The sequence below is a fragment of the Vigna radiata genome, unplaced genomic scaffold (genome assembly GCF_000741045.1).
Source record: "Vigna radiata var. radiata cultivar VC1973A unplaced genomic scaffold, Vradiata_ver6 scaffold_393, whole genome shotgun sequence".
Lineage (NCBI taxonomy): Eukaryota > Viridiplantae > Streptophyta > Magnoliopsida > Fabales > Fabaceae > Vigna > Vigna radiata.
The window spans coordinates 171,230-180,423 of NW_014542625.1; the positions used below are offsets into that span (position 1 = coordinate 171,230).

Here is a 9,194-nt window from a genome sequence, read left to right on the forward strand (position 1 = left end):
AATAAAATAAAAATCTAATAAAAACAAATCCTAAAAAATAAAACTAATAAAAACAAATCTTAAAATATAAATCTTAAAGAAATAAAACTAATAAAAACAAATCCTAAAAAATGAAACTAATAAAAACAAATCTTAAAAAATAAAACTAATAAAAACAAATTTTAAAAAATAAAACTAACAAAAACATAATCTAAAAAAATATAGAAAACCCTTAAACGGATGTGGGAATCCGTCAACGGATGTCAACATCCGTTTAAGGGTAAATGGAAGTCGCTATCCGTTTTAACGGTTTTACGAAGGTATTACTAACCTCGACTCGAAGAGGATCGCTGGTTAAAAGTTGGATACAACACTACCACACCAATGTAATGCAAAGATATAATAATTGAAGGACAAATTCTTCCAGAAGAAATCGATATCTCAATTATCACTTGAAATATAAGAAGAATGGGAGAAAGAATTTCTAGAAAAATAGAACAAAGAATTCTTGGGAAGAAAGCGTAAAGATGAAAGCATGAAGATAAAAAGAAAAAAAAGAATAAATAAGTTATGTGGGGGTGGGAGAATAAAATTATAAAATTTTATTTCTAAATATAAATTTTTGCTAAAGGATAAAATTAGAATAGAAAAAATAGAGCAAAGAATAAAAATGGAATGGGGGGTGGGGGTTGGAATTGGAGAGGTACAGGAAGTAACCCCCATTCCAAACTGGATTATCTCTCTCACCAGTCTTCACAGGGTATTTCTTCCAGAACCACATGGTTCTTTCCGAACCTCTGTAACTTATTTAAAAGACAAAAATACCTTTATTTTCTTCTTTTTTTTTCTATGTCTTTATGCTGATCCTTATTCATTTTCTTTTGTCATCATCCTTTCAGTCATGTCTTATTGTTATTGTATATTTTCTATTTTTCATATTTAAAAGAAAGTAATATATCACACTGCATTATGAGGAAAGAAATTTTTCACTCTTTACCGATACCTTATAAATTGTGCAAATAAAAAAAAAAGTTATTGAAAAAATGGCATTCATATTCTACAATATTGCACAATTTAAAAGATTTTTCTGTAAAAAATGAATGTGTAATGACATTTTTTTTCATGCAAAAGATTATTTTTTATTGTGGAATTCAAAAATACAAAAAATAAATTCAAAAGAACAATTATTTTTAAATTGTATAATTCAAAAATCAAAAATAACTTTCAAATTACATAATTATAATTAGAAATATTTCTAAATTTTGCAATTCTAGATTATATAATTAAAAAAATGTTTTTCATATTATACTATCTAAAAAAAATGTTGCATAAAAAAATACCTTTTGAATGTGTAATATAGAATACCTTGTTTTTTCCTTTCAAATGGTACAATTTAAACAAAATTCAAATTGTAAAAAAATAAAAACCTTTAACCCATAAAACTAAAGTGAAATTTTTTATATTTATTAAAGTAAAAAAAAATACTTGTCTTCAAATATCTTTTTGAAATTACCCATTCGCCAAATCATTATAATATAACTACTTCGATAACTATTTATAAACATTGATGTAGATTATTTAGTTAACATTTTTTTATCTGTAAATGTTAGTTATTAATATTTTATTAGTGTAAGAGTTAAATTTAGAATACTTATTTATCTTTTCTTCAAATTCTTCAAATCAATATTATATTTTCTTAATGTTAATATAAAATATCTTTTTCTCACTTGTCCTTCACTTTTATCACTAAACTAATTTTATAACTTTACTGGTTTTTCCTTCATCAAGCTAAATAGTTGATGACTAATTTTAAAACTCAAATGGTGCTTATATTGTTACCTCCTCTTACAAGGTTAATAAAACATTTTTTTCCCGTATTTTTATTTATTTATTAATATTAGGATATTTGAAAGTCTTTTATTTTATTGGACAAATCTAAGTCTTGGAAGAGTTATCCATATAAAGTCATTCCTATATTTAAATCAGTATTGACAGATTATAGATAATAAAGTAATAAATAAATAATAATATTACTGATAAATATATAAAAATAGTTGTCTATTTATATTATTTTTAGTAAGTATTTACTTGAAATAGGTATTTGAAAATTAGTTTAGTTTGTTCAGTGGACAACATCAGTCTTTCTTTACATTTCACAGTATTTATTTGCTTTACCCAGTAATTTCTGACCTTGTTTAATACTTTTTTACCTTAACTAACATTTTACGATAACAACATTTTACTTACTCTACGCATTTATTTTAATTTGTTATATTCACTGACTTTATCTCAGTTTAACAGAGTATACTATGTTTACATAAAATGTTCTTAATTTACAAGATTGTGTACTGTTTTTAGCAGTTTTATATGTATTCAGAAGTTAATTAAAACAAAAAAACAAAAAAAAATTGTATGTATTATATATATATTAAAAGAAATACATAAGTTGAAAAGAGATTATGATACTTTTATAAAAGATTTTGGAAATTGATTATGATCCCAAGGAGGCAAGGCGTGTATAATAAAAGCGTGTATAATAAAAGCTATGGTATGGTTTAATTTCTCAGTTGGTCTTAACTTTTGTATGGTAATCTTAGTTAGATTTTCATTTTTGCAACTGTTTCAATTGGGTCGTATTTTTTATAAAAATAAGTCAATTTTACTCTAACCGTTAAGTGTTTTTAGACGGCGTTAAATTGAGTTGATGTATTTATGCTGATGTGCATTGTTTGATTAGATAGAATTTTTATTTAAATTAAAAAATTATGACGTGACAAAATTGAATTGGTTTATGTTAAAATAATATATTAGGAATTGAAAATGTTCAGGAAAGGAAAAAGTGAATTGAAAATGGAATTAGGGATTTAGATATTAACCATCGAGGGTTCTTCATCGAGTCAGGGCATAGGCCTCCTTGCTCGTCGCCGATCGCCGATCATGGTCGGACCTTTGCCGACGACAGACTCTCTCTCTCTGTTTAGATTCTCTCTTTCGCTCTATGTTGGAATTGAGTCTCTCTCGTCGTTGTTAGTGTTCTGAGTGATGGGTATGCCATGTCGTTGTTCCCACACCTCACACATTATTGAAATCATCATCACCAGCTTCTTCCACCACAAGTCTTAGATCACAACAAGATTTCGTACCTTGATAGTCACCGACAGATAAGCCCAAAAGTAGTTAAGAAATACCAAATCCACTTACAATTAAAACGGATTACGTTGATATTCAAGAAATGAAGATCCGATCAAGAAGTTGTCTTAGGTGCAGTGTTGCATATCAAGGGGTGCTTTGAACACGAAATAGACCCATATAATGCTATCAAATTAGACTAAAAAAATTATATTTTTTCAGTCTGCCGTCAAAATATTGCATCGTGAGACATTTATCTTGAAGATCTGTAAGTGCTAATAATTTCAACATTTGCCAACAAAATAACGAGTCTTTGATTCCTTCAGTATCTCTAGGATGATTCTATTTGCATTGCCTTAATTTGTATTTAAGTTTCAAAAGATCTTGTCCACTGAGAAATATTTAAAAAACAAAAAATCCCAACATAATAAACAAAGGCAACCAAGCTATTTATCCTTATATCACATAAAAATAATAATCATTCAAAATAAATAAATTAAACAATCACTTGAGCCCATAAGCTCATAAACTAAACCACATTAAACCCATAAGAAAATAAAAGGAAAATTAGAAATTTAAAGGAAGGAATCACTTACAGAACCTCAACAGTCATAACTTGTACCCAAGCATAAGTTACACAAGCGCACACACACATAAGTTACCCAAGCACACATACACATAAGTTACACAAACAAAAACACACACACAATCTTACTCACACATAGACACAAAGAAACAAACACAATCAAACAGACACACACAAACAAACAAAGAAACACACACGGACAACACACATACAAACAGACACACGCACACATATAAGTTACACACACAATTATTATCCACACAAGAACACAAACACCAACACAAAGACACACACGCATTNACACACACATAAGTTACACAAGCGCACACACAAGCACACATGCACCCAAACACAAAAACACATACTCACAAATACACACATATTACACACACGAAGAGACACATATCAAAGGGTATGTACAAGACAAACAACACAGAGATTTATACAAAACAAAATTAAAAGAACAAAAGAAATGAATATAACANAATTGAAAAACTAAACTAAACTACAAAGCTAAGAGAAAGAAAATTTGTTTAAATTGGCCATAGATCAAAATTAATTCTTTTTATTTTTATGAAAAACAACATATTATCTATCCTATTATTTACTATGCTANTTAAAGCTATGTACATTAATAACAAAAATCTATAACTACAAATAAAAGGAAATGAAAAGACCGAACNTATCTGTTTTTCTCCATGTTGTGCCCAGGTATGCATTGTTTCCAAGGTTGTATTGAATTGTTCTTTCTCAGCTCTCCCTTTCAGCAACAATAGCTTTCCCTTCATAACTGGCTTTCGATTCTGCACATTCAAGACACCTTGCTGCAGTAACCAGAGTTCCTGATTCTTAATATTCCAAGTTCTCATAACAGTGTTGCCACCATTTCCTACCTCCACCAAGACTACTTTTGTATCTTTAATGTCTGCAGCACCCTNAATATTAGTGACAGCCCTAAGTTTATCATCTGCAACATCAAAAGCAGCATGCATGAGTCAATCATTAAATAATACAGATCTGTAAAAAGTGAAATCAGATTCACCCAGCAAATCNTCAAGTAGATCATCAGAAATTAATGCATGAAAATCANAACACCCATCAGTAGGTGTGTTTGTAAGATGCATAGCAAAAGTTTCTAGAGAATTAATACTATTTTTATACTAAAAACACAAAATTAATACTATTTTTACAAAAATCTAAAATTAAAGAAATATTTCTAGAGAATAAAAAGCTAAAATGCACTAAAATAAACTTCTAAGACTAGAAAAAGAGATAAATTTAGAGAGTTGATGCTTTATGTAAATTTTAAAATAAATAAATAAAACACAAACATGCCATATAAATAAATAAAAAGCTAAAATGCACTAAAATAATCTTCTAAGCCTTTCTCTTTTGGATGTCCAGGCCTGCCCATCATTGTATAAGTTTTCCCTTATCCTATCCGACCATAGGCAAAAATAAAAACCTGGAAAGAAAAATGTCCATTATAACACATTATCAATCAAAACTCAAAAGTCTTTTTGATTATAGAACAAAGATAATCAAAAAGGAAGTTATACCTTTTTAGCAGTCATGCAATGCATATAATATGATTTGAAATAACATAGAAGGAACAAGAGACAACTTTAAGAGATTACCTTATAACCCATCAAGACCATTNTGCACAAGTTGTGAAATTTCAATAAAAACTTCTTCTTGTAACGCATCAGGTGCAAAAACTTTATCAAATGTGAATGAATGTTTTTGGCCTAAAATAGAAATAGCAATANAAGTTACAGCATTGTTAAATNATAGTATGTAATAAACATACATGAAATAGAAAAAAGAGCAACTTCAAGTTCAATATCATGAGACTTACCACTGTGTCAATTCAATGCCCCGTCCAGAAGCTTCCATTGATGTGGGAAAAGATATAACCTTTCCTTCTGTGTTACAAGCCTCATCAGGTAACAAAGGNCGCACTCTACAGAACACGCGGATGTTCCCTTTCAGTTCATGTAAAAACAGAGATTAATATNGTCTGCATATTGTTTTATTTTTTCCATCACCAATGAAATTTAGCTTAGGGAATTACCAAAATTGTATTGTGCAATTCTTTCCCCAATTTCTCCCCTACTATAACTTTATATTNTGCATCTTCCAAACGCCTTTGCAACTCATGTACAAGCTTTTGTTGCCCTTCAAATTATGTTCTTGTCTCATTTGCAGATATGTCAGAAACCTAATAAGGAACAAAAATCCAATGTATCATATCAAAAGTCCAATGGGACTTCATTTTCTTTTAACTTTATGCCTCATTCATTACCTGCAGTTTCTCCTCTGCAGTGGTNATGTTCTATTGCAGCAACTTTATCCGCTCATCTTGCAAANCACATTTTTCCTGTGCAGAAAAATCATCACATTTCTACAATAACAACAATAGGATGTGACATTTACCAAAAAGAACAAGTTAAACCAACCTCCAGTTCATTTGTTCTTATGGTCATGTTGNTCAGTTCGGAGCAGGACTTCTCTATAGAATCTTTCGACTTCTCTAATTCAGTAGTCAAAGTTTGCACTTGAGATAGTTGGCGGTCCCGTTCATCCCTCACTGCTCAAGACAAAGTGATCCAACACAACACACGCATTAACTCACACATAGACACAAAGAAACAAACACAACCAAACAGACACGCACAAACAAACAAAGAAACACACACAGACACACACACATATAAGTTACACACACACAATTATTATCCACACAAGAACACACACCAACACAAACACACACACATAAGTTACACAAGCACACACAACCACACAAAAACACATACTCACAGACACAAACACACATATTACACACACAAACAGACACATATCAAAGGTATGTACAAGACAAATAACACAAAGATTTATACACAAGAAATGAATATAACTTAACAGAAAAACTAAACTAAACTACAAAGCTGAGAAAAAGAAAATCTGTTTAAATTGGCCATAGATCAAAATTAATTCTTTTTATTTTTATGAAAAGCATCATATTATCTATCCTACTAAATACTATGCTAGTTAAAGTTATGTACATTACTATTAAAAATCTATAACTGCAATTAAAAGTAAATGAAAAGAATGAGCTTATCTGTTTTTCTCCATGCTCTGCCTAGGTATGCATTGTTTCCAAGGTTGTATTGAATTGCTCTTTCTCAGCTCTCCCTTACAGCAACAATAGTTTTTCCTCCAGTACTGGCTTCTAGTTCTGCACTTTCAAGACACCTTGCAACAGCAGCCAGAGCTCCTCACACTTCTACTGCTGATTCTTAATGTTGCAAGCTCTCTTAACAGTGTTGACAGCATCTCCTACCTCCAACAAGATTGCTTTTGTATCAAAAGAAACAATTTCAGTTAAGCTGCACAAAGTCCTTGGCCTCTGCTGTGAAAATGAAAATAACAAAAGTTCTACATTTAACAGCATTAAGGCATGACAGAGCAATTTAATAACTAAAAGTATAAGCCATAACAACTAAATGACAAAAGAACAAACACTTACAATGCACCAGAATATTTTGTTGGCAATGGAGCCACTATGGACTTGTTAATTTTGTTGATCAGGCCCTCTATATCCTGTTTGAAACAAATGAAAGACAACTACATATATATATATATATATATATATATATATATATATATATATATATAGAGAGAGAGAGAGAGAGAGAGAGAGAGAGCAATGTTTGCCAAAAATATATAAAATCAGTAAATGCAAGTCGTTTTCGAATTTTTGGACAGATATATGTAATTATGGATAGCCATGTAACTGATAATCAATTAAGAAAGTCATGACAAAATACAAAGAGACAAAATTCAATCCAAAGAATAGAACAAGCATGTTGAAACTAGGTAACATCACAGGATTTGTTTAGCTAACCTTGACATCACGATGAAGAATATCATTAGCATGCAAGTAATCAAGCACCATAAGAAGTTGAGCAACCTTTGTTCATAGAAAAACACTTACCTGAACAAAAGACTGATGGTAACTCCTGAAAACATAATATTGAGAAAAAAATTATATCAACGTACACAAATAGCAATACTTCAAGAAGAAAAACTCATAGAAGAGTTAATATAGTTTGATATAATTGCAATATAGATAAGACATATTAAGCTAGATTCCATATACAAAGCTAATATCGCAGACCAAGAAAACTATCATTTCACTAGCAGTACCTGTTGGACAGACGAACATGAATTGTGCTAAAAAAATCTCCAAGAAACTGCTCAACAGGTTTGTGTAGTTCCTCCAATGTCCTCACATTTTGGGTCGATCATATACTTGAAGCAGTGAAAGTCCGCCCCCACACTCAACTTCCTCAGGAGGTGAATATTGTTATAAAAGTTGAGTGATTTTCATGTACAAAAAATAAGAGTTAGCTTTTTCAACTTTACAGAGACACAAATTAAATTAAATTGTGATATATACTAACATGAGGGAATAAATAAATAATAATAATAAATAAATAATAATAAATAAATAAATAAATAATAATAATAATAAACAATAATAATAATAAATAAATAATAATAAATAAATAAATAATAATAATAATAATAATAATAAACACTCCAGTTAGTAAGGGGTAATTCATTAGTACATGACATATACTCATGAAATCTGTTTCTAAATGTTCATACCTGACATATTATTCAAGAATCTGTTTCCTGATCATCACAAGCTTCCTCCTCCAGATTAATACCAGTAGCACTTGAGGAATAGGATTTTGTTTTCAACTGATTTGTGATTGTTTCCTCTGATAAACCGGTGCTAACATTGCCAATCCTCTCACCCAATGCAAGGAGATCCTGTCATCAGTTTCAAGTGTAAATTATTCACAAATTATCTACAGCCTCTATCACACATATATCTTCATTGACAAGAAAATACAATACTAATCTTTGTATAATTACCTCATAAGACATATCCTCAATGTCCAAGCGCATATCTCTGTGATGGTCAACTAAATTTCCCACTTCATCAATTAAAGCAACATCCTGCACAAGTTATAATTGACAAGAAAATCAATATATTTATAATGAATAAATATAGTATTATTCTTTTTACTTAAGGACAGCATTAGAGTTAAACAGAAAGTATTAAGAGATTGGAAATATTACATCAACTTGGTGGAAGCCCACAGGTGGAAGACTTTCGTGTCCAAGAGTTGTCTCAGGCACAATCCCCTATGAGGTCGATAAATCCGGAAGCCGACTCACCTGTTACATTTCAGACATAAGACTCTACATAAAGCAATAACAATAATCAAGTCTCCCTATTGTCATTTTTTCCAATGTTGTCATAATCATATATAATCTGAAGGATAAAATTGTGTTATAACTTTCAAAACCCTACCTTCACACAATATTTATTTCAGGAATGAGCCACAACTTTAAATAGAATTATGACCAAAAAAAAGCCGCATATCATATTCACTTCACTCCATACAACAATAGAAAAGAAGTT

At 30.1% G+C, this 9,194-nt stretch overlaps 2 long non-coding RNA genes across 5 annotated transcripts; both read right to left on the minus strand.

Annotated features, from left to right (window-relative positions):
• Nucleotides 1-4,197: 4,197 nt before the first annotated feature.
• Nucleotides 4,198-6,385, minus strand: LOC106780531. Of its 3 annotated transcripts, none has more exons than XR_001377273.2 (6): nt 6,154-6,385; nt 6,000-6,074; nt 5,769-5,915; nt 5,553-5,657; nt 5,332-5,442; nt 4,198-4,661 (listed from the first exon to the last, which is right to left on the minus strand). It is a non-coding gene; the product is annotated as an uncharacterized LOC106780531 (long non-coding RNA). The 3 variants fall into 3 exon arrangements; XR_001377271.2 differs by having other exon boundaries at nt 5,553-5,679; XR_001377272.2 differs by lacking the exon at nt 4,198-4,661 and adding an exon at nt 4,939-5,159 and having other exon boundaries at nt 5,553-5,679.
• Nucleotides 6,386-6,704: 319 nt separating this feature from the next.
• LOC111240516 lies at nt 6,705-8,725 on the minus strand. 2 transcript variants are annotated; one of them, XR_002666584.1, is made up of 6 exons: nt 8,642-8,725; nt 8,369-8,536; nt 7,904-8,045; nt 7,692-7,716; nt 7,224-7,297; nt 6,705-7,106 (listed from the first exon to the last, which is right to left on the minus strand). It is a non-coding gene; the product is annotated as an uncharacterized LOC111240516 (long non-coding RNA). The 2 variants fall into 2 exon arrangements; XR_002666583.1 differs by having other exon boundaries at nt 6,709-7,051.
• Nucleotides 8,726-9,194: the final 469 nt, after the last annotated feature.